The 25,689-nt window shown below is 51.5% G+C and overlaps 1 protein-coding gene across 3 annotated transcripts in view; it reads right to left on the bottom strand.

Moving 5' to 3' along the window:
• Nucleotides 1-25,689, bottom strand: part of LOC140419138 (5-hydroxytryptamine receptor 1E) — a 265,809-nt gene that overhangs the window by 107,711 nt on the left and 132,409 nt on the right. The window contains exons 1-3 of one of the 3 annotated variants that reach the window (XR_011945565.1): nucleotides 10,976-11,214; nucleotides 9,228-9,795; nucleotides 381-2,007 (exon numbers count right to left, since the gene is read on the bottom strand). The exons of 1 other annotated variant lie outside the window; for it this stretch is intronic. The gene's annotated coding sequence lies outside the window, so the exon portion shown is untranslated. Of the gene's footprint in view, nucleotides 1-380; nucleotides 2,008-9,227; nucleotides 9,796-10,975; nucleotides 11,215-25,689 lie in introns of those variants that run through there. One more of the 3 variants, XM_072502906.1, reaches the window with a different exon arrangement.

The raw sequence follows: 25,689 nt of genomic DNA on the forward strand, positions 1-25,689 counted from the left end.
ACTGTCCCGGCTCTCTCCCCCCGCGCTTTTTAAATCTCCCGGCTCTCTCCTCCGGCGCTGTTTTTGCTGTCCCGGCTCTCTCTGCTCCTGCGCTGTTTTCGCTGAAACCTCTCGCAATGAAGGCCAACATACCATTAGCCTTCTTTACCACCTGCTGTACCTGCATGCTTACCTTCAGCGAATGGTGCACAAGGACACCCAGGTCCCACTGCTATCTATTACTCTTTTGAACCAGTCGAGTTGTTGAAATGAGTCTTCTTGTAAAGATAAACTAATTTATTGAGTAATATAAATAAATATTGTGAGTTATTTTACTTAATACTCAACTAGTAAAATAAAGAAACAATTGTAGAGATAACTAATTAAATTATACAGTACAATACTTTGATAACTAATAATAGGGGGACATGGCGGACTCACACCATGGAGCAATGTAAGTCCCCCTGAGATCGCGTGTGCCCGCTGATCGGTGCCGCCTGATTGCTGCCTGGCCGTCTATGAGGCCCCCCTTTGGGAAAGATCCCCCCCCCCCGCAACCAGGGAGGCCGCGGACTGATTCGTGATGATTTTCCGGGGACCGCGATTTCGGCGCGGAGGCTCGGAGAATCCCGCCCCAGGTTTTTATTTGATTTTTCAAGCACTTTGCCTTATTTGACGGATTAACCTTTGAATAAGCAGACTTTTACTAGCGCCTTACTGCCATTGAATGAACTCATTTAAATTGAGCTAGCTAACATTACACTTTAGATGAGGACAGCCTGTTGATCCAGTGAAAAGCAAGGGTAGTACAGTCTGTCAGTTGATGACTCCAGCACATCGAGCAATTACTCAATCGTCAGTTTTGTAATACATAATAGATATCTAGTAGTAGAAATCTAGTACGGCACCAACTGATTATCATACTATGATGCATTGATTTTGAATTAGCGGGAGTGTAAATTCAAATCAGCTACAAAATAGGCAACCCCAATTGTGGTCACTGGAACTATACCGACTGGAGCATGTGGCAGAGTGGTGATGTGAAACTACTACAGTAGAAATGACTGCTGCTCAACAAAAACATCCCCTGTGATCCTTCAATATTAACCATGACCTAAAGCCTCAAAAGACAATGAATCATTAATCATAAGATAATAATGGAAGTAGATATTAAAAGGAAAATTTATAATCAATCACAGGCTTAATTTCATGAAACTACTTCTGAAGATTTTCAGACATGTATTTTCTGGGAGCCCAACATCCCCCTGGGAACATAACATTCCTCCGGCAACACAGCATTTCGCCCTGGGAACACAGCATCCTCCTGGGAACACAGCTACCCCCTGGGAACACAGCATTTCCCCCTGGGAACACAGCATTTCCCCCTGGGAACACAGCATTTCCCCCTGGAAACACAGCATTTCCCCCTGGAAACACAGCATTTCTCCCTGGAAACACAGCATTTCCCCCTGGGAACACAGCATTTCCCCCTGGAAACACAGCATTTCCCCCTGGGAACACAGCTTCCCCCTGGGAACACAGCTTCCTCCTGGGAACACAGCATGTCCCCCTGGGAACACAGCATGTCCCCCTGGGAACACAGCTTCCCCTTGGGAACACAGCTACCCTGTGGGAGCACAGCTTCCCCCTGGGAACACAACATTTCCCCCTGGGAACACAGCTACCCCGTGGGAGCACAGCTTCCCCCTGGGAATGCTGAATTTCCAGTATCACTCTCACAAGAGAACTTGTAAGTCCCAATTTCGTGAAGTTGGTGTCAGGTCTCATAAGGGGAATGCAGGCATTTTTTTGTTTCAAGAAGCTAGGTCCCCTTCAAGTGACACAGCGTTGCTGGGATCTATTTCCACATCATTTCATCGCCACCCAGTCAGTATCCTGGAATTCTTTCAGCGTGGAAGCCGCATCACTGCATGGATTGCAGCAGATAAAATATCCACTCTCACCTTCTCCAGAGATTTTGAACGAGGGATGGCCAATAAATAGTAGCCTTGCCAGTGATGTTTGAACCTGAGAAGCAATTTTAAAAGGTCATAAGGCACTCCAATTTAAAAGAGTTGACTGAACAGTAGTTTTGTTGCTGGGTCATATCCGACTCCTTGGAATGGTTGGACCCTGGTATTTATTTATTTTTTGTTACGAATTTAGACTACTCAATTCGTTTTTTCCCCATTATGGGGCAATTTAGCATGGCCAATCCACCTACCCTGCACACCTTTGGGTTGTGGTGGTGAGACCCACACAGACATGGAGAGAATGTATAAACCCCACATGGACTGTGACTCGGGGCTGGGATCGAACCCAGGACCTCGGCGCCGTGAGGCAGCAGTGCTAACCACTGCGCCGCCATGCTGCCCTTGCCCATGGGAATAAACTCTCCTGTTGAAATGAGAAATATTTTCACAGTCCACCCCAGCACAAACTCCTCTCTTATAAAATGGTGCAACATTGGACTGGTTTGCTAAAATAGACTTTCCAAACCATTCCTAAAGTTGACGCGAAGTTAATATGAAATGAAAATTGTTTATTGTCACAAGTAGGCTTCAATGAAGTTACTGTGAAAAACCCCTAGTCGCCACATTCCGGCACCTGTTCAGGGAGGCTGGTACGGGAATAATATAGAAGTGGCAATATTTTATTGCATTTCGCTCTTTGTTTTAGTTTATTTCTGGTGGAGGACACAACCTTTGCAAAATAACATTGTTTACTTTCATGTAGTACCCAGAAATGCAAAACAGTCATTTCTAAACATCTATTTTGACAAAAAGCCATCGACTATTCATTCCTGGAGGAATGACCTGGAGGAGGGCGTAGAAGGAAGAGTGAGTAAATTTGCAGATGACACTAAGGTCGGTGGAGTTGTGGACAGTGCGGACGGATATTACAAGTTACAGAGGGACATAGATAAGCTGCAGCGCTGGGCTGAGAGGTGGCAAATGGAGTTTAATGCAGAAAAGTGTGAGGTGATTCATTTTGGAAGGAATAACAGGAAGACAGAGTACTGGGCTAATGGGAAGATTCTTGGCAGTGTGGATGAGCAGAGAGATCTTGGTGTCCATGTACATAGATTCCTGAAAGTTGCCACCCAGGTTGAGAGAGTTGTTAAGAAGGCGTACGGTATGTTAGCTTTTATTGGTAGAAGGATTGAGGTTCGGAGCCATGAGGTCATGTTGCAGCTGTACAAAACTCTGGTGCGGCTGCATTTGGAGTATTGCGTGCAATTCTGGTCGCCGCATTATAGGAAGGATGTGGAAGCATTGGAAAGGGTGCAGAGGAGATTTACCAGAATGTTGCCTGGTATGGAGGGAAGATCTTATGAGGAAAGGCTGAGGGACTTGAGGCTGTTTTCATGAGAGATAAGGTTAAGAGGTGACTTAATTGAGGCATACAAGATGATCAGAGGATTGGATAGGGTGGACAGTGAGAGCCTTCTTCCTCGGATGGTGATGTCTAGCACGAGGGGACATACCTTTAAATTGAGAGGAGATAGATATAAGACAGATGTCAGAGGTAGGTTCTTTACTCAGAGAGTAGTAAGGGTGCGGAAAGCCCTGCCTGCAACAGTAGTGGACTCGCCAACACTAAGGGCATTCAAATGGTCATTGGATAGACATATGGACGATAAGGGAACAGTGTAGATGGGCTTTAGAGTGGTTTCACAGGTCGGCGCAACATCAAGGGCCAAAGGGCCTGTACTGCACTGTAATGCTCTATGTTCTATTCTGTTTCTGGGTCGTTCTGGTCTGTCTGTTCAACAGCCAGATGCAGCCCCAATATGGCAAATGTCATAATTTCAGGGTTTTGAAGAATTCTGCGTGATCCTAAATAAGCCCATGAACTAACTCAGGTAGCCTGACTTTTCAATTCCCCAATAAATCTCATGTTGTGATGTACATGGGCATTGCAATGGTAACTCATCTATACTCATGTGTCAGGAGTTCACATACCACTGCAATTCAGTAAAATTACTGAAGCAATAATTGACATAACTGAAATGGGCACAAATATTGCACATTGCTAATACTGACATGTATAATTTCACATACACTTCCCAAAATTCATTTCACATGTGACTAATCTACCCCCAAAGCCTCCGATTCCTGATTATTTACATTATGGGCTGCATTTTGCTCTGACAGTAATTGAATGGCATCAGCTTCTTCTCTGCCCATGGCTTTCCCTCTTCAGCTGCTACAACTGCCCTTTTGATTCTTGGAACTTGAAACACAACAGTTGCTGGTGAGAAACTAAAAGCAAAGACACTCCATAGAATCCCTATCGTGCAGAACGAGGCCATTCGGCCCATCGAGTCTGCACCGACTCCACCAAGAGCACCCCACCTGGGTCCACTCCCCCACCCAATCACCGTAACCTCACCTAACCTGCACTTTTTTTGACTGTTGGAGGAACCCGGGGCACCCGGAGGAAACCCACGCAGACACGGGGAGAACGTGCAGAGTCCGCACAGTCACCCAAGGCCGGAATTGAACTTGGGACCCTGGAGCTGTGAGGTAACAGTGCTAACCACTGTGCTAAGCACTGAGCCACCATGCTGCCCCTAACTACAGGGGTCCTAAAGTTTAGGCATCGTGTGATTCAATGTCACATGGTTAGAATGCCACAGAATCAAACCTCCAGCCAGAGTTGGCAAACCTAAGGAAGGCTGTCAGTGGAAGTCGATTGTTGTCCACTGAGCACCTATTGGATGATTTTATGTAACTCATACATGGAAACTGCTTCATTGTGCATATCACTTATTGGCAGAATGATCGAAACAAAGCCAATGTTGCAAAATTAACTGTTACGCTACTCAAGAGAGGGGGATGGGGGAAAGGCAATGGTTATATCACAGCTGCAACTGCCCTTGTTATCAGATGATTCGGGCAGATCAGGGATAACATTCAAGACCTTTCAGCCTGTATGGTTCACTGGTGTACAGGAAGACAGAGATAGTTAGGTTCTTGATTAATAAGGGGATCAGGGGTTGTGGGGAGAAGGCAGGAGAATGGGGATGAGAAACATATCAGCCATGATTGAATGGCGGAGCAGACTCGATGGGCCGAATGGTCTAATTTTGCTCCTATGTCTTATGGTCTTATAAGATGTGTTTACTTTGCTGAGCCATTAGGAGAGCTTTGTCGATGTTCTTTCCATTATCATTCTAATCCTGCAACATGTTACACTGAATACAAGAAAATTCTGCGGGCATTGGATATTCCCCCCGGAGGTAGAAAGCAGAAGTTGGAACTATTACCAATTCCTGAATCGGGCCTTGGGGTGTAATGGTCGCTCATTGAGATTTTCAGAGGAACACCTCCCAATCAGCATGGACATTTTCCATCCAATGGTGGGCTCTTGAAACTGGAAGGCCAATCAGAAATCTTCCAGCTTCAGAGGAGCAGCAAGCTGTAGTGTATGTAACAGGAATGGTGCTTCAACATGGAGGTGCACTTTCTTCAATTTAAAAAAATATCTTTAAGTAAAAGATAGATTCAGCAGCCAGATGACCTTTGACACCGGAGGGCATGGAGGGACGGGGCAGGGGAGGGACTCCCTCTACAGGGCAGCTTGTGACTACACCCACACCCTTTCTGGCCTGCCAATGTCTAAACTGTGGCCCCCGTCACTGCTGGAAACTGACTGGAAAATACCAGTAAATCTCCTTTCATTGGCCTTAATTAGGCACTTAATACTGGACCTGGTATTGGGGAATGAGCCCGGCCAGATGGTAGAAGTTTCAGTAGGGGAACATTTCGGGAACAGTGACCACAATTCAGTAAGTTTTAAAGGGTTGGTGGACAAGGATAAGAGTGGTCCTAGGGTGAATGTGCTAAATTGGGGGAAGGCTAATTATAACAATATTAGGTGGGAACTGAAGAACCTAGATTGGGGGCGGATGTTTGAGGGTAAATCAACATCTGACATGTGGGAGGCTTTCAAATGTCAGTTGAAAGGAATTCAGGACCGGCATGTTCCTGTGCGGAAGAAGGATAAATATGGCAAATTTCGGGAACCTTGGATAACGAGAGATATTGTAGGCCTCGTCAAAAGAAAAAGGAGGCATTTGTCAGGGCTAAAAGGCTGGGAACAGACAAAGCCTTTGTGGAATATAAGGAAAGTAGGAAGGAGCTTAAGCAAGGAGTCAGGAGGGCTATAAGGGGTCACGAAAAGTCATTGGCAAATAGGGTTAAGGAAAATCCCAAGACTTTTTACACGTACATAAAAAGCAAGAGGGTAGCCAGGGAAAGGGTTGGCCCACTGAAGGATAGGCAAGGGAATCTATGTGTGGAGCCAGAGGAAATGGGTGAGGTACAAAATGAATACTTTGCATCAGTATTCACCAAGGATAAGGAGTTGGTGGATGTTGAGTCTGGAGAAGGGTGTGTAGATAGCCTGGGTCACATTGAGATCCAAAAAGACGAGGTGTTGGGCGTCTTGAAAAATATTACGGTAAATAGGTCCCCAGGTCCTGATGGGATCTACCCCAGATTACTGAAGGAGGCTAGAGAGGAAATTGCTGAGGCCTTGATCAGAAATCTTTGGATCCTCACTGTCTTCAGGTGATGTCCCGGAGGACTGGAGAATAGCCAATGTTGTTCCTTTGTTTAAGGGTAGCAAGGATAATCCAGGGAACTACAGGCCGGTGAGCCTTACGTCAGTGGTAGGGAAATTACTGGAGAGAATTCTTCGAGACAGGATCTATTCCCATTTGGAAGCAAATGGACGTATTAGCGAGAGGCAGCATGGTTATGTGAAGGGGAGGTCGTGTCTCACTAACTTGAGAGTTTTTCGAAGAGGTCACAAAGATGATTGATGCAGGTAGGGCAGTGGATGTTGTCTATATGGACTTCAGTAAGGCCTTTGACAAGGGCTCTCATGGCAGACTGGTACAAAAGGTGAAGTCACACGGATCAGGGGTGAGCTGGCAAGATGGATACAGAACTGGCTACGTCATAGAAGGCAGAGAGTAGCAATGGAAGGGTGCTTTTCTGATTGGAGGGCTGTGACTAGTTCCGCAGGGATCAGTGCTGGGACCTTTGCTGTTCGTAGTATATATAAATGATTTGGAGGAAAATGTAACTGGTCTGATTAGTAAGTTTGCAGACGACACAAAGGTTGGTGGAATTGCGGATAGCGATGAGGACTGTCAGAGGATACAGCAGGATTTAGATTGTTTGGAAACTTGGGCGGAGAGATGGCAGATGAAGTTTAATCTGGACAATTGTGAGGTAATGCATTTTGGAAGATCTAATGCAGTTGGGAATATACAGTGAATGGTACAACCCTCAAGAGTATTGACAGTCAGAGAGATCTAGGTGTACAGATCCACAGGTCACTAAAAGGGGCAACACAGGTGGAGAAGGTAGTCAAGAAGGCATACGGCATACTTGCCTTCATTGGCCGGGGCATTGAGTATAAGAATTGGCAAGTCACGTTGCAGCTGTACAGAACCTTAGTTTTAGGCCACACTTAAGAGTATAGTGTTCAATTCTGGTCGCCACACTACCAGAAAGATGTGGAGGCTTTAGAGAGGGTGCAGAAGAGATTTACCAGGATGTTGCCTGGTATGGAGGGCAATAGGTATGAGGAGCGGTTGAATAAACTCGGTTTGTTCTCACTGGAACGATGGAGGTTGAGGGGCGACCTGATAGAGGTCTACAAAATTATGAGGGGCATATACAGAGTGGATAGTCAGAGGCTTTTTCCCAGGGTAGAGGGGTCAATTACTAGGGGGTATAGGTTTAAGGTGTGAGGGGCAAGGTTTAGAGGAGATGTGCGAGGCAGGTTTTTTTACACAGAGGGTTGTGAGCTGTGAGTGCCTGGAACTCGCTACCGGAGGAGGTGGTGGAAGCAGGGACGATAGTGACATTTAAGGGGCATCTTGACAAATACTTGAATAGGATGGGAATAGAGGGATACGGACCCAGGAAGTGTAGAAGATTTTAGTTTAGGCGGGCAGCATGGTCGGCACAGGCTTGGAGGGCCAAAGGGCCTGTTCCTGCGCTGTACTTTTCTTTGTTCTTTGTTAATAAGCCCAAGTGACTACAATTGTCATGGGGGTAGGTAGCTCTACTGGTCCTGAATCACCTTTGTAAAAATGGACAGGGCCAGGAATTATTTTGAGAGACTGGTATGCTGGTTGTATTATAAAGGGTCAACAGATGGGATATGCTAATATATGGCATAAATGATGGTGTGTCGCTGACACTAGTCAGTCATATGTTAGACTGTTAGTAGAGGGGTTGGAATCATGCCAAAGAGCTAGATCCTACTCTGTAACCAGTCTCCATGTAGTACTAACAAACGAGTGTTGAATAATTATCAAGAGTATGTCAATAGTCTGTCTAGGAACCAGATCCCATGCCGAGAGTCCAAGGCAGAGGACCCAATCTCAGAATATGGTGGCAGCTCAGAACATCCGCTGGCGCCTGTATTTCCACGTCCTGTCCGTCCCTATTTCCACCTCCAGTAAGGACAGACAATTCACCCCACAGTGTCTGCTGTGGCTCAGAGTCAGAGGTTCATGGGTTCAAGTTCCAATCCTGAGTCTTGGGTGCAGAATCTCAGCTGTTGTTCAGTGCAACAGTGAGGGAGCAGTATTGAGGGTAGTGCTTCTTTGAGATGAGCCAGCAAACCAAGGCCCCTTCAGCAGGGTATAAAAGATTGTAAGACACTTTTTGAGGAACAGCCTGATATTCTGGCTAAAGTTCACCCTGACTGACACCTAAAACAGATTAACTGGTCATTAATTGGGATCTTGCTGTGCACAAATTGGCTGGTACATTTCCTAGTTTAAAACAGTGACTACAGTTTAAAAATAATTAATTGGCTGAAAGCACTTTGGGACATCACGAATCATCTACATCCCAGTGTGATGAAAGAGGTTGCTATGGGGATAGAAGTTGCATTGGTGATCATTTTCTGAAATGCAATAGATTCTGTAATGGTTCCTGCAGATTAGAAGGTAGCAAATATCACTCCATTATTTAAGAAGGGAGGGAGAGAAACGGGGAACTACAGACCTATTACACTTATATCAGTGGTAGGGAAAATGCTAGAATCTGTTATAAATGATCTGATTTGGCACAGTCAGCATGAATTTATGAATGGGAACCATGTTTAATAAAGCTGTTGGAGTTTTTGAGGAGATTACTAACACAATTACTAAAGGGGAGGCAGTGGTGTGGTGATATGCCTATGGGCAATATCATAGATGGATGGTGTACTACCTCCAACCAGCAGGTGGCGTTGCAGACACACCATGCGCTGTCAAGACCATGGTCAGGTGACTGTCGGAACCGATTCTCTGCCCAATCGCGTTTCCTGATTCCTCCATCAGCTGACAGAGAATCCTGCCCCATGCATTTTGAACTTCTTGACCTTGAAAGTAGGTACAGTACGAAGTCTTACAACACCAGGTTAAAGTCCAACAGGTTTGTTTCGATGTCACTAGCTTTCGGAGCGCTGCTCCTTCCTCAGGTGAATGAAGAGGTATGTTCCAGAAACACATATATAGACAAATTCCAAGATGCCAAACAATGCTAGGAATGCGAGCATTAGCAGGTGATTAAATCTTTACAGATCCAGAGATGGGGTAACCCCAGGTTAAAGAGGTGTGAATTGTCTCAAGCCAGGACAGTTGGTAGGATTTCGCAGGCCAGATGGTGGGGGATGAATGTAATGTGACATGAATCCCAGGTCCCGGTTGAGGCCGCACTCATGTGTGCGGAACTTGGCTATAAGTTTCTGCTCGGCGATTCTGCGTTGTCGCGGGTCCTGAAGGCCGCCTTGGAGAATCTGTTGGAGAAAGTAGGTGGCTTGGAGCTTAGAAATGCATAAAAATTAAGCAACAGCGATAAATAAAATCTGATACACCAATTGTAGATATGTAGGCAAGTGGACGGATGCTTGAAATAGTGTGTGGTTTACAAAAGCCTTGAAATGGACTTTTACGAAAAGCCATGATGGCTATGGAATTTGCCAAACAGGTTAATTATCAACTTGTAAATCCTTTTGGTGTAGCAGAGTGTCCGAGTTCATAGAATCATAAAATCATAGAATTTACAGTGCAGAAGGCCATTCGGCCCATCAGGTCTGCACCGGCCTTTGGAAAGAACACCGTACTTAAGCCCCTATCCCCGTAACCCAGTAGCGCCACCTAACCTTTTTGGACACTAAGGGCAATTTAGCATGACCAATCCACCTAAACTGCACATCTTTGGACTGTGGGAGGAAACTGGAGCACGCGGAGGAAACCCACGCAGACACGGGGAGAACGTGCAGACTCTGCACAGACAGTGACCCAAGCACGTAATTGAACCTGGAGCTGTGAAGCAAATGTGCTAACCACTGTGCTACCGTGCTGCCGAGTTAGCTATGCTCAATGCAGAGTGGTGCCCGTCAAGCGAAAGCTACCCGTTCGAGGGACAACAACTAGCCATTGAAGCTAACATATGCATGCGTTTTGTCTGCTTCATGTGGAAAGAATACGCCTCAGCATCTAGTGTAGACTGATGACTCGGATGGTTTCAGGCTGGGCTACGTGGTCGCTCCGGATTCAGTGACAAGTTTAAAGATGTTGATCTCGCTCATGACCCGCCAAACGCGCCCAAACCATGAAATGTTTCCGTTGAACCGTTCCCGTTGATGGGACGGATCCTCGGGAACCAGCAACTGCTGCGTTGATTCTTGAAACCCTGCCTGCAGTGGATGGTCAAACAACAGACAGGGCTCAGGTTTGCTGGCCGAATGGAGAGTGAGAAAGAGCGCGAGAGAGTATGCACTCAGGGTCCTGCTTCTTGTGTTCTCGCCTTCTTCTACCCCCTTGTCTTGGGAAAGGCAGTTTCTCAAAAACACCAGAGCGTCAGTTTGCTTTCACATGATTCCCCTCTCACCAATGGACCAGCTATGGCAGACCTGGTCTGAACAAGTCGATTCCACATCCAGGATTTAAACATGATTAGACTGGACTCCTTACCCAGGGGGAGTCCATTTTCTTCTCCACCCGGTTGAATACTCAGATCAAGCCTGGATGTTTCATGAATGGGTCACAATTCTCTGAGGTGATTGTCTTTGATAGATTCTTCTAGAGTGTTCTTCAAACTCGGGGGCGCGACTGGCGGGCGGGTGTCCGCGGGGGGCGCGATCGCGCAAATCCCCGCGCCCCAGCCGGATTCTAATAACGCCGGCTGCAAGCTCCCTTTAAAATGGACCCCCATAATAGTCGGCCGTATTGCGCATGCGCGTACGATCATCGACACGCACGCGCAAAACTATGCGCATGCGCAATGCGGCAACAAGTTCCCTGGGTGGGGCTCTCAGTGTGAAGGTTTACGGGGTGAGTGCCCCTCCCTCACTCCCCGGGGGAAGCACGCTGTTGGCGGGGTTTGTTTGACGCGGTGACGCTGCAGCGGGCTGTGCGAGGCGGGGTTTGGAGCGGGGAGGCTGCCTGGGGAGCTCGGGCTGCAGTTTGTGGTGAGCGAAGCCTCGGTGCAGAATTGTGTTGGGTTTGTCCCGGGCGCGGCCCCGCAGCTCCCCCGCCCCAAACACACCGGTCTCTCGGCGGGGCTGCTCCCCCTCTCTGCCCGGATCAGCCACCCGGCCCGGGTAGAATTAAGCGCCCCTCACCCCCACCCCGTGTGCCCTTTGCCCCCCCACCCCGTGTGCCCTTTGCCCCCCAACCCGTGTGCCCTTTGCCCCCCAACCCGTGTGCCCTTCGCCCCCCCACCCCATGTGCCCTTCGCCCCCCCACCCCGTGTGCCCTTCGCCCCCCCCACCCCGTGTGCCCATCGCCCCCCCACCCCGTGTGCCCTTCGCCCCCCACCCCGTGTGCCCTTTGCCCCCCACCCCATGTGCCCTTCGCCCCCCCACCCCGTGTGCCCTTCGCCCCCCCACCCCGTGTGCCCTTCGCCCCCCCACCCCGTGTGCCCTTTGCCCCCCAACCCGTGTGCCCTTTGCCCCCCCACCCCATGTGCCCTTTGCCCCCCCACCCCGTGTGCCCTTTGCCCCCCACCCCGTGTGCCCTTTGCCCCCCCACCCCGTGTGCCCTTTCCCCCCCGTGTGCCCTCCTCCCACCCTGTGTGCCTTCCCCCCACCCCTGTGTGTCCTCCCCCCACCCCCGTGTGCCCTTTGCCCCCCACCCCGTGTGCCCTTTGCCCCCCCACCCCATGTGCCCTTTGCCCCCCCCACCCCGTGTGCACTTTGCCCCCCCACCCCGTGTGCCCTTGCCCCCCCCCGTGCGGCTCCCCCCTGTGTGCCCTCCTCCCCCACCCTTTGTGCCTTCCCCCCACCCCTGTGTGCCCTCCCCCCACCCCCGTGTGCCCTTTGCCCCCCCACCCCGTGTGCCCTTTGCCCCCCACCCCGTGTGCCCTTTGCCCCCCACCCCGTGTGCCCTTTGCCCCCCACCCCATGTGCCCTTTGCACCCCCACCCCGTGTGCCCTTCCCCCCCACCCCGTGTGCCCTTCGCCCCCCCACCCCGTGTGCCCTTCGCCCCCCCACCCCGTGTGCCCTTCGCCCCCCACCCCGTGTGCCCTTCGCCCCCCCACCCTGTGTGCCCTTTGCCCCCCCACCCCGTGTGCCCTTTGCACCCCACCCCGTGTGCCCTTCCCCCCACCCCGTGTGCCCTTCGCCCCCCCACCCCGTGTGCCCTTCGCCCCCCCACCCCGTGTGCCCTTCGCCCCCCACCCCGTGTGCCCTTCGCCCCCCCACCCCGTGTGCCCTTCGCCCCCCCACCCCGTGTGCCCTTCGCCCCCCCACCCCGTGTGCCCTTCGCCCCCCACCCCGTGTGCCCTTCGCCCCCCACCCCGTGTGCCCTTCGCCCCCCCACCCCGTGTGCCCTTCGCCCCCCCACCCCGTGTGCCCTTCGCCCCCCCACCCCGTGTGCCCTTCGCCCCCCCACCCCGTGTGCCCTTCGCCCCCCACCCCGTGTGCCCTTCGCCCCCCCACCCCGTGTGCCCTTCGCCCCCCCACCCCGTGTGCCCTTCGCCCCCCCACCCCGTGTGCCCTTCGCCCCCCCACCCCGTGTGCCCTTCGCCCCCCCACCCCGTGTGCCCTTCGCCCCCCCACCCCGTGTGCCCTTCGCCCCCCCACCCCGTGTGCCCTTCGCCCCCCCACCCCGTGTGCCCTTCGCCCCCCCACCCCGTGTGCCCTTCGCCCCCCCACCCCGTGTGCCCTTCGCCCCCCCACCCCGTGTGCCCTTCGCCCCCCCACCCCGTGTGCCCTTCGCCCCCCCACCCCGTGTGCCCTTCGCCCCCCCACCCCGTGTGCCCTTCGCCCCCCCACCCCGTGTGCCCTTCGCCCCCCCCACCCCGTGTGCCCTTCGCCCCCCACCCCGTGTGCCCTTCGCCCCCCCACCCCGTGTGCCCTTCGCCCCCCCCACCCCGTGTGCCCTTCGCCCCCCCCACCCCGTGTGCCCTTCGCCCCCCCACCCCGTGTGCCCTTCGCCCCCCCACCCCGTGTGCCCTTCGCCCCCCCACCCCGTGTGCCCTTCGCCCCCCCACCCCGTGTGCCCTTCGCCCCCCCACCCCGTGTGCCCTTTGCCCCCCACCCTGTGTGCCCTTTGCCCCCCACCCCGTGTGCCCTTTGCCCCCCCACCCCGTGTGCCCTTCGCCCCCCCACCCCGTGTGCCCTTCGCCCCCCACCCCGTGTGCCCTTCGCCCCCCACCCCGTGTGCCCTTCGCCCCCCACCCCGTGTGCCCTTCGCCCCCCACCCCGTGTGCCCTTCGCCCCCCCCGTGTGCTCTTCGCCCCCGCCCCGTGTGCCCTTCGCCCCCCGCCCCGTGTGCCCTTCGCCCCCCGCCCCGTGTGCCCTTCGCCCCCCACCCCGTGTGCCCTTCGCCCCCCACCCCGTGTGCCCTTCGCCCCCCACCCCGTGTGCCCTTCGCCCCCCACCCCGTGTGCCCTTCGCCCCCCACCCCGTGTGCCCTTCGCCCCCCACCCCGTGTGCCCTTCGCCCCCCCCACCCCGTGTGCCCTTCGCCCCCCCACCCCGTGTGCCCTTCGCCCCCCCACCCCGTGTGCCCTTCGCCCCCCCACCCCGTGTGCCCTTCGCCCCCCCACCCCGTGTGCCCTTCGCCCCCCCACCCCGTGTGCCCTTCGCCCCCCCACCCCGTGTGCCCTTCGCCCCCCCACCCCGTGTGCCCTTCGCCCCCCCACCCCGTGTGCCCTTCGCCCCCCCACCCCGTGTGCCCTTCGCCCCCCCACCCCGTGTGCCCTTCGCCCCCCCCACCCCGTGTGCCCTTCGCCTTCCCCACCCCGTGTGCCCTCCGCCCCCCCACCCCGTGTGCCCTCCGCCCCCCCACCCCGTGTGCCCTCCGCCCCCCCCACCCCGTGTGCCCTTCGCCCCCCCACTCCGTGTGCCCTTCGCCCCACACCCCGTGTGCCCTCCGCCCCCCCACCCCGTGTGCCCTTCGCCCCCCCCACCCCGTGTGCCCTTCGCCCCCCACCCCGTGGGCCCTTCGCCTCCCCACACGCGTGCCCTTCCCCCCTCACCCCGCGTGCCCTTCCCCTCTCACCCCGCGTGCCCTTCCCCTCTCACCCCGCGTGCCCTTCCCCTCTCACCCCGCGTGCCCTTCCCCTCTCACCCCGCGTGCCCTTCCCCCACTCACCCCGCGTGCCCTTCCCCCCTCACCCCGCGTGCCCTTCCCCCACTCACCCCGCGTGCCCTTCCCCCCTCACCCCGTGTGCCCTTCGCCCCCCCACCCCGTGTGCCCTTCGCCCCCCCACCCCGTGTGCCCTTCGCCCCCCCACCCCGTGTGCCCTTCGCCCCCCCACCCCGTGTGCCCTTCGCCCCCCCACCCCGTGTGCCCTTCGCCCCCCCACCCCGTGTGCCCTTCGCCCCCCCACCCCGTGTGCCCTTCGCCCCCCCACCCCGTGTGCCCTTCGCCCCCCCACCCCGTGTGCCCTTCGCCCCCCCACCCCGTGTGCCCTTCGCCCCCCCCACCCCGTGTGCCCTTCGCCTTCCCCACCCCGTGTGCCCTCCGCCCCCCCACCCCGTGTGCCCTCCGCCCCCCCACCCCGTGTGCCCTCCGCCCCCCCCACCCCGTGTGCCCTTCGCCCCCCCACTCCGTGTGCCCTTCGCCCCACACCCCGTGTGCCCTCCGCCCCCCCACCCCGTGTGCCCTTCGCCCCCCCCACCCCGTGTGCCCTTCGCCCCCCACCCCGTGGGCCCTTCGCCTCCCCACACGCGTGCCCTTCCCCCCTCACCCCGCGTGCCCTTCCCCTCTCACCCCGCGTGCCCTTCCCCTCTCACCCCGCGTGCCCTTCCCCTCTCACCCCGCGTGCCCTTCCCCTCTCACCCCGCGTGCCCTTCCCCCACTCACCCCGCGTGCCCTTCCCCCCTCACCCCGCGTACCCTTCACTCCCTCACCCCGCGTGCCCTTCACTCCCTCACCCCGCGTGCCCTTCACTCCCTCACCCCGCGTGCCCTTCACTCCCTCACCCCCCGTGCCCTTCACTCCCTCACCCCCCGTGCCCTTCACTCCCTCACCCCCCGTGCCCTTCACTCCCTCACCCCCCGTGCCCTTCACCCCGCGTGCCCTTCACCCCGCGTGCCCTTCACCCCGCGTGCCCTTCACCCCGCGTGCCCTTCACCCCGCGTGCCCTTCACCCCGCGTGCCCTTCACCCCGCGTGCCCTTCACCCCGCGTGCCCTTCACCCCGCGTGCCCTTCACCCCGCGTGCCCTTCACCCCGCGTGCCCTTCACCCCGCGTGCCCTTCACCCCGCGTGCCCTTCACCCCGCGTGCCCTTCACCCCGCGTGCCCTTCACCCCGCGTGCCCTTCACCCCGCGTGCCCTTCACCCCGCGTGCCCTTCACCCCGCGTGCCCTTCACCCCGCGTGCCCTTCACCCCGCGTGCCCTTCACCCCGCGTGCCCTTCACCCCGCGTGCCCTTCACCCCGCGTGCCCTTCCCCCCCACCCCGCGTGCCCTTCCCCCCCACCCCGCGTGCCCTTCCCCCCACCCCGCGTGCCCTTCCCCCCCACCCCGCGTGCCCTTCCCCCCCACCCCGCGTGCCCTTCCCCCCCACCCCGCGTGCCCTTCCCCCCCACCCCGCGTGCCCTTCCCCCCCACCCCGCGTGCCCTTCCCCCCCACCCCGCGTGCCCTTCCCCCCACCCCGCGTGCCCCCTCTCCCTCCCCCAGTGTACCCCCTCTCCCCTCCCCCCGTGTGCCCCCTCTCCCCTCCCCCAATGTGACCCTCCCCCAGTGTGCCCCCACTCCCATCCTGCTCTCTCCCCCATCCCCATTCTACCCTCTCCCCCCCCCCCCCCCGTCCCAATCCTGTCCTCTCTCCCCCACCCAGTGTGTGCCCCCCCCCCCCTGGGGTGCCCATTCTGGTGCCCGCTCCCTCTGTGACTCTGGCCCCTCCCGTGTCACTATTTTTAAACGGCCGCAGCTTTTTGTTTTTCAAGTTTGGGGGGGGGGGGGTGTTTATTCATTTATTTAATTTATTTAATTTTTATTTCTTTCCTTTATTTTACTCTTTTTTTTACAAGTTCCGGGGGGCGGGGGTTATTCATTTTTTTCATTTATTTTATTCATTTTATTTTTTATGTGTACAAGTTCAGGGGGGTGTTTTATTTGATAACATTTTACAGGATAAAAATGCAGAACTTTGGACAGATGGAGATTCCATACTTTCCGACACCGGAAGGCTTCACCTTCATCCAACAGGTTCCATTGGAGGAGCGTGTACGAGGGCCAAAGGGACCCAAAACCATTTCCTCCATTTTTATCAGCAGCAAACAAGGTAAGAGAAAATGGTGGGTCGCTCAGATCGGCTGGCGTGGGTCGCGAAGGTTGGCTGGTTGATAAAAATGGGTCCCCGGAAAAATAGTTTGAAGGTCACTGGTCTACAAGACAGTGTACATTGTCACATTGTACACTGACATTGACATTGATTAAAAATGGCTTCATCCATCCTCCCACTTTGCAACTTATTTGTGTATATGTATGAATCCTTGAATGCACGTGTGTGAGAGAGAGTTGGAGCAAGTTTTGTTGTTTTTCTTTAAACTGGGTGTTAAGTACTATAAATACAATTCTCTTTCCTTTTTGAAAACTTAAATTAAGCCTGTCTTGTGTGTGTGTTTTTTCACAGTGACAACAAGCAAACAGTTAAACACTCGCACAATTGGTAAGCAGATTCGTTAAAAAACAAACCTGTTGTGGGAAACAAGAGTGGGAGGAGTCATCCTACCCGTCCTCACCTAATCTTGTCACATTTGAGAGGCATTGAGATGCTGTGTTGGGGCACTGTAGGCTTTTCTGGATGAATGAGTTATGCTGAATCAAATGGTTCGCTCATTATCTTGTGATGATGGGTTCCAAGGAACTATCGCACATTTGTATCAAGTCTTTGTTTGAACAGATGTTTCCTCCTATCATAAAAGGGATTTTGTGAATTCATGTGACTAACCAGTGAGATAGATTTAATGAATCCAAGTGAAAGTGCAGGTGAATGCTAATCAGGCGTATTCTCTGGCTGACTGAAGATAAAGATTATATTTGACGAGTTATATTGAAACCTTTACATTACTAAATGGTTAGCATTGAGTAAACACCTTTTCTCATCATGGATTAGTGTTAAAATACTAAATGTACTAAAACTGATCACAGCAGTCACTTCAACTGAGGGCACATTGGCACAGTTATTAGCACTGTTGCCTCATGGTACCAGGGACCTGGGTTCAAATCCAGCCTTGGGTGACTGTCTTTGTGGCGTTTGTACTTTCTCGCTGTGTCTGCGTGGGTTTCCTCCGGGTGCACTGGTTTCCTCCACAGTCCAAAGATGTGCAGGTAAGCTGTGTTACAGGGATAGCCTTAGGCCTCTCTGCTTCTACCTTCAACAGAGACCCGCCCAGTCCCCATCCTTTACCATCCTCTTCCACCTGGCTGAATTTGTTCTTAAATTGGACAATATCTCCAATGTCCCTTTAATAAAGATGAGGAGAGTCAGAAGAGTAAACGAAGAAGACATTTATTTATAATGCATACTATTTACAAAGGGGCCCAGTTGAACATCACCCGGTACTCTCTCTCTCCTGAACGTTGGTTCCTATTTGGCTGAACTAATATACAACATGGTTATTAGCCCCGTAGTTAGCGGGGGAACTCGTACTCCTCGATCCCTCCCCGTGTATCCTGTGCAGATTATTATACCCCTCCCCTCCCAAAGTCCGAAGGTCCGCAGAGGGAATGATGAGGATGATGAAGAAGAAGAAGAGGTTAAGAATACCAATGATGAGGAAGGAACAGAAGAAATGGCGCAGTCCCGGCGGATGACGCAGGCGCTTTAGCTTTGGCACATCGCTGCCTGGTAGTGGGACTGGATTAGCCAGAATATAGAGAGCCGGAAACAATGCTTGCAGTTGGACCGTCTGGGCGGAGCGCCCTCCGAAGGCGTTGTACGACAGCGTCCGAGTCAAAGACCACAGAGATCTGTGCCTCCATATCGGAATCAGACGACCGATATCAGGCATCTCGGTATTACAAGAAAAAGATGATGGAGCCAGATGCACAGGCTTCGGAACCGGAGCAATCTGCAGGTCTGGGGAGGAGGTCCCCCGAAGAGCCTACGAGTGGCAGACCCCCCTGTGCTGCTTCATGACCTCAAACACGGACTTGGTATGATACTGGGCCAGTTTGATTGCCGACAACGCCCGGAAGACAGCGAGGACCTTCACCAAAGTTACGGGTGTGGACTATCTCATCAAGTGTGAAGCATCGTAGAAGATGATGCCTAGTCGGGCAATGGACTTGTAAATCTTGTGTGCGGCTACTTTTTCACCAATGCTGGGAAGCAACAAACCTAACCGAGTCCCAAATCAGTGACTCATCAACATTTCGGCCATGGCCACCCCGGTCTCCGCATGAGTCGTCGTTCTATACAAGATCAGAAAAGGTGCCTGCCGGGTATCCATGGAACCTGCGGTTTGTTTCTCCAATCCCTGGCTTCACTGTCTGCATGTCTTCCTATCCATTCGATGCTGGGTGATAAGGAATGGTGTGAACATGGCGAATGTCTTTCACTTTCGCGAATTCAGCAAACTCCTCACGAGTAAATGCGGCCCCATTATCTGTAAGGAGCACCCCTGGTAAGCCATGGGCCATGAAAAAGAGGCACAACCTTTCGCTGGTTGCGCGGGAGGTGATGGACGCCATTTTGTGGACCTTCATCCACTACGAGTGCACTTCCTCGAAGATGAGAAACATGGATCCTAGAAATGGGCCAGCGGAAACGGTGTGAAAGCAAGCCAAGGGATGCCAGGCCGCTCCCATGGGTGCAGAGGCGCTGTTGCCAGAAGCTTCTGATGTTCCTGTCAAACGGGGCAGTGCTGGGCAACAACTCGAGGTCCGGAATTCCCAGCCACTAGGTGTAAATCCTGGCCAGAATTTTCATCTTGGAGACACCTGGATGTGTCGCATGTAGGTCCTTTAGAACTGTTATGGGCCAGGGTTTAGAGAACCCCAAAGTGTATCATGGAGTTCACCTGACCCACAACTTTTAATAGTTTGTGGTATGGGGGGCACACGGCCCACTTTGCAGGTGTGGTACAGCAGAAATGGAAAAGTATTTTTTAAAAGCAAAACAATGTTTATTCTATGAACTCAAGTTAACCTTTTTAAAACATACAGTGAACATCTTAGCAACCATCAATTCAAATACAACCCCCAAAGAATACAATACTAAGTAATGCTTACGCTATCCTTTTAACATCCAGAAGACTTACAAAAAACATAACCTTTAACAGAAGCACATCAAGTTTGCATTCACTACTGAGAACATTTCTAATTCTGAATTCACCAAATGATCAAGAAGATAGTCTTTTCATGGCAGAGAGAACAACAGTACACCTGCTTTGTCTGGCTTCAGCTCCAGCACTGAAAACAAAACCAAAAAGGCACAGACACACCCAAGCTTTTCTCAAAGTGAAACTAAAAAACAGAGCCAGGCTCAGCTCCACCCACACTCTGACATCACTGCAGTAACATGAGTAGCCAAACATTTCTTAAACACCCATTTCTTAAAGGTACTCTCACATGACACCTCCCCCCAAGAAAAAAAACCCTTCAACTTCAAAATGGTTTTATTTTACACCATTTCACTATCCTTTAATAAATGCACACAGTAAATATACTTTTTCTTATTAAAAAAAACAACACACGCAAACGGGTATAATAATATAGTCCATTTTTTTTTTGTTCTCCAACTGAAATTCCTTCTCGATTGACAGTCTCTTTGAACAAGAAGGTCCTTGCACGATCCGTCCATTTCTCTTATGCCTCAGCATTTCTCTTTAAATTCAGATACTTTAGTTCAATCTGATCACAGAGTCCCTTGTAATTCTCCAACGCAGGAGCATTGGTTATCACAGCTTTCAGGCAGTCAAATGCCTGTTGAAACTCCACTGTCCACCGGAATTTTTTACGTTTCTTCAAGTCCATCAGTGGAGCTTTCACGCTACAAAACCTTTGCACAAATGTTCGATCAAATCCATTCACGCCAAGAAATCGCATTATTTCCCTTCGTCTCGAGGGTATCGGAAACTCCTCAATAACTGTTGGTTTCACATCCTGTGTGACCATTCGACCCTGTCCGATTGTATGGCCAAGGAAAGTGATTTGGGCTTTTCCAAATTCACTTTTGGCTAGGTTTATCACCAAACCCGCCTCCTGAAGTCGATTGAATAACTCCATCAGGTGTTATAAATGTTCTTTCCATGTCTCGCTGAAAATTACCAGATCGTCGATGTATACCGCACAATTGGGTAATCCTGAAACAACTTTGGTTTTTCATGCCAAATGGCATAACTTTGAATTGGTATATACCATCTGGAGTCACAAAAGCTGAAATCTCCTTCACCCTTTCGGATAAAGGTATCTGCCAGTAACCTTTAAGTAAATCCAGTTTGGAAATAAAAGCTGATTGTCCCACTTTCTCAATGCAATCCTCCAAACATGGGATAGGATAAGAGTCCGTTCTTGTAACTGCATTAACCTTTCTATAGTCCACACACAACCGTTGGGCCCCATCTGGTTTTGGTGCCATCAACCCACTTCAACTATGCCATTTTTAAGCATACTCTCAATCTCTTTGTTAACCTGTGCAATTTTAAAGAGTTAAGTCTGTATGGCTGTTGTTTGATTGGAACAGCATTTCCCACAACTACATCATGTTTAGCCATTTTAGTACTTCCCAATTTATCTCCACAAACTTGACCACGTGATATCAATAACTCTTTCAGGTCAGTTCGTTTTTCCTCTGGAAGGTAACTCAACAATTTATCCCAATTTTTAAGAACATCCTCATTTTCCAATTTAATTTGAGGTATGTCAAATTCACAGTCATCTGGATTTGGTTCGTCACTTTGAGTTGGAATCATTAAAACCTCCTTTTTCTCGCCTTCCCTTTCAAAGTACCTTTCAAGCATATTCACATGACACACTCGGTGAGTCTTCCTTCTATCTGGTGTTTGTACCACATAATTTACCTCACTTAATTTCCTTTCAATCTGATAAGGTCCACAAAATCGAGCTTTTAAAGGTTCACCTACCACTGGTAACAACACTAAAACATTATCCCCACTGGCAAAACTACGAACTTTGGATTTCTTGTCCGCTACCCGTTTCATCACATTTTGTGCAACTTTTAAATGTTGTCTAGCCAATTCACCTGCTCTATTTAATTGTTCCCTAAAATTTGACATGTAATCCAATAATGTAATTCCCGATTCCTCACTCACCAATTTTTCCTTAATCAATTTATGTGGTCCTCTTACCTCATGACCAAAAATTAGTTCCAAAGGACTGAAGTTGGTTGACTCATTAGGTGCATCCCTAATTGCAAACAGTACGAATGTAATTCCTTTATCCCAAACCTCTGGATAATCTTGACAATAAGCCCTCAACATTGTCTTTAATGTCTGATGCTCCCTGCGATTCTGGATGTACCAGAATCTGGATGATTCTGCGTACCGCAGTTACATAGAACATAGAACTGTACAGCACAGTACAGGTCCTTCGGCCCACGATGTTGTGCCGAACAAGTCTGAAATAAGATCAAATCAACCTACTCCCAATCATTCTAGTGCATTCCATATGCCTATCCAATAACCGCTTGAAAGTTCCTAAAGTGTCCGACTCCACTACCATAGCTGGGAGTGCGTTACATGCCCCAACCACTCTCTGAGTAAAGAACCTACCTCTGACATCCTTCCTATATCTTCCACCATGAACCTTATAGTTATGCCCCCTTGTAATAGCTACATCCACCCGAGGAAAAAGTCACTGAACGTCCACTCTATCTATCCCTCTCATCATCTTATACCCCTCAATTAAGTCACCTCTCATCCTCCGCTCCAATGAGAAAAGCCCCAGCTCCCCCAACCTTTCCTCATAAGACCTACCCTCCAATCCAGGCAGCTTCCTGGCAAATCTCCTTCCCACCCTTTCCAATGCTTCCACATCCTTCCTATAATGAGGTGACCAGAACTGCACACAATACTTCAAATGTGGTCTTGTACAGTTGCAGCATAACCTCACGGCTCTTAAACTCAATGCCCCTGTTAATAAATGCTTACACACTATAGGCTTTCTTCAAGGCTCTGTCCACTTGGGTGGCAACTTTCAGAGATCTATGGACATGAACTCCGAGATCTCTCTTCTCCTCCACATTCTTCAGAATCCTGCCGTTAACCCTGTAATCCGCATTCAAATTTGTCCTACCAAAATTAATCACCTCACACTTATCAGGGTTAAACTCCATCTGCCACTTTTCAGCCCAGCTCTGCATCCTAACAATGTCTCTTTGCAGCCTACAACAGCCCTCCACATTATCCACTACTCCACCAATCTTGGTGTCATCAGCAAATTTACTAACCCAACCATCAACTCCATCATCCAAGTCATTGATAAAAATCACAAATAGCAGAGGACCCAGCACTGATCCCTGTGGTACACCGCTGGTGATTGAGCTCCAGGATGAAAATTTACCATCTACCACCACCCTCTGTCTTCTATGTGATAGCCAGTTACTGATCCAATTGGCCAAATTTCCCTCTATGCCATGCCTCCTTACGTTCTGCATGAGCCGACCATGGGGCACCTTATCAAACGCCTTACTAAAATCCATGTATACGACACCAAACTGCTCTACCTTCATCTATGTACTTAGTTACCTCCTCAAAGAATACAATCAGACTTGTGAGGCAAGACTTATATCTCACAAATCCGTGCTGACTATCGTATCTTTCCAAATGATCATAAATCCTATCCCTCAGGACCCTTTCTAATAATTTACTGATGACCGAAGTGAGACTAAAACCGGCCTATAATTCCCAGGGTTATACCTATTCCCTTTCTTGAATTTGGGGACAACATTCGCCTCTCTACAGTCTTCTGGCACTATTCCTGTAGACAGTGAGGACATAAAGATCAAAGCCAAAGGCTCTGCAATCTCATCCCTCGCCTCCCAAAGAATCCTAGGATGTATCCCATCAGGCCCAAGGAACTTATCTATCCTCAGGCTTCTCAAAATTTCTAACACATCTTCCTTCCGAATATCTACCTCCTCCAGCCTGTATCACACTATCCTCCTCAACAACATGGCCCCTCTCCTTTGTGAACACTGAAGAAAAGTATTCATTTAGGGACTCTCCTATATCTTCAGACTCCATGCACATGTTCCCGCTACTGTCCTTGACCGACCCTAACTTCACCTCGGTCATTCTTTTATTCCTCGCATAAGTGTAAAAAGCCTTGGGGTTTTCCTTGATCCTACCTGCCAAGTACTTCTCGTGCCCCTCCTAGCTCTCCTAAGCCCTTTCTTAAGCTCCTCCATAGCTATCTTGTATCCCTCAAGTGCCCTAACTGAACCTTGTTTTCTCATCGTTACATAAGCCCCCTTCTTCCTCTTGACAGGATATTCAACCTCTTTTGTAAACCATGGTTCCCTCACTCGACCATTTCCTCCCTGCCTGACAGGGACATACATATCAAAGACACGCAGTATTTGTTCTTTGAACAAGCTCCACATCTCAATTGTGCCTGTCCCTGGCAGTTCCTGTTTCCACCTTATGCTCCCCAATTCTTGCTTAATCGCACCGTAATTGCCCTTCCCCCAGTTATAAACCTTGCCCTGCCGTATGTTCCTATCCCTCTCCATTGCTATAGTGAAAGTCACCGAATTGTGGTCACTATCTCCAAAGTGCTCTCCCACAACCAAATCTAACACTTGGCCCGGTTCATTACCCAGTACCAAATCCAAAGTGGCCCCGCCTAGTGTCGGTCTATCCACATATTGTGTGAGGAAACCCTCCTGCACACACTGGATAAAAAACAGCCCCATCCAAACTATTCGAATTATAGTGGTTCCAATCAATATTTGGAAAGTTAAAGTCACCCATGACAACTACCCTGTGACTACCGCACCTATCCAAAATCTACATTGCAATCTTTTCCTCCACATCTCTGTTACTGTTTGGGGGCCGATAGAAAACACCTAAGAAAGTGACCGCTCCTTTCCTATTTCTAACTTCAGCCCACACTACCTCAGTAGACAGATCCTCCTCGCACTGCCTTTCTGCAGCCATTATACGATCCTTGATTAACAATGCTACTCCTCCACCTCTTTTACCACCTTCCCTAATCTTACTGAAACATCTAAACCCCGGAACCTCCAACAACCATTCCTGCCCCTGTTCTATCCACGTCTCCATAATGGCCACAACATCGTAGTCCCAGGTACCAATCCATGCTTCAAGCTCACCAACCTTATTCCTGATGCTCCTTGCATTGAAGTAGACACACTTCAAACCACCTTCATACCTGCAGGTCCACTCTTGTGACCTTCGTACCTTCCTCAGTACTGCACTACCCTCAACTTCCTGAACTCCAGCAATGCTATCTCCTGAACTACAAATCAGTTCCCCATCCCCCTGCCAAATTAGTTTAAACCCCCCCCGAAGACCTGTAGCAAATTTCCCTCCCAGGATATTGGTGCCCCTCTGGTTCAGGTGTAACCCATCCTGTTTGTACAGGTCCCACCTTCCCCAGAATGTGCTCCAATTATCCAAGTAACTGAAACCCTCCCTCCTACACCATCCCTGTAACCAGGTGTTTAACTGCACTCTCTCCCTGTTCCTCACCTCGCTAGCACGTGGCACTGGCAGCAAACCAGAGATGACAACACGGTCTGTCCTGGCTCTCAGCTTCCACCTTAGCTCCCTGAATTTCTGTTTGACATCCCCGCCCCTTTTCTTACCTATGTCGTTGGTACCGATGTGTACCATGACTTGTGGCTGCTCTCCTTCCCCCTTTAAGGATCCTGAAAGCACGATCAGAGACGTCATGGACCTTGGCACCCGGGAGGCAGCACACTAACCGTGAGCCTCTTATTGTTGCCACAGAACCACCTATCTGTACCTCTAGCTATAGAGTCTCCAATAACTAATGCTCTCCTGCTCTTCCCCCTTCCCTTCTGAGCCACAGGGACAGAATCCGTGCCAGAGACCTGCTCACCATGGATTGCCTCTGGTAGGTTCCCCCCCCGCCCAACAGTATCCAAAATGGTATACTTGTGTATAATTGAGGGGAACAACCTCAGGGGATTCCTGCACTGACTGCTTCTTCCCCCTCCTTTTATACGTCACCCAGCTACCTTCATTTTTAGGAGTAACTACATCCCTGTAGCTTC

The sequence above is a fragment of the Scyliorhinus torazame genome, chromosome 1 (assembly GCF_047496885.1).
Source record: "Scyliorhinus torazame isolate Kashiwa2021f chromosome 1, sScyTor2.1, whole genome shotgun sequence".
Classification (NCBI taxonomy): domain Eukaryota; kingdom Metazoa; phylum Chordata; class Chondrichthyes; order Carcharhiniformes; family Scyliorhinidae; genus Scyliorhinus; species Scyliorhinus torazame.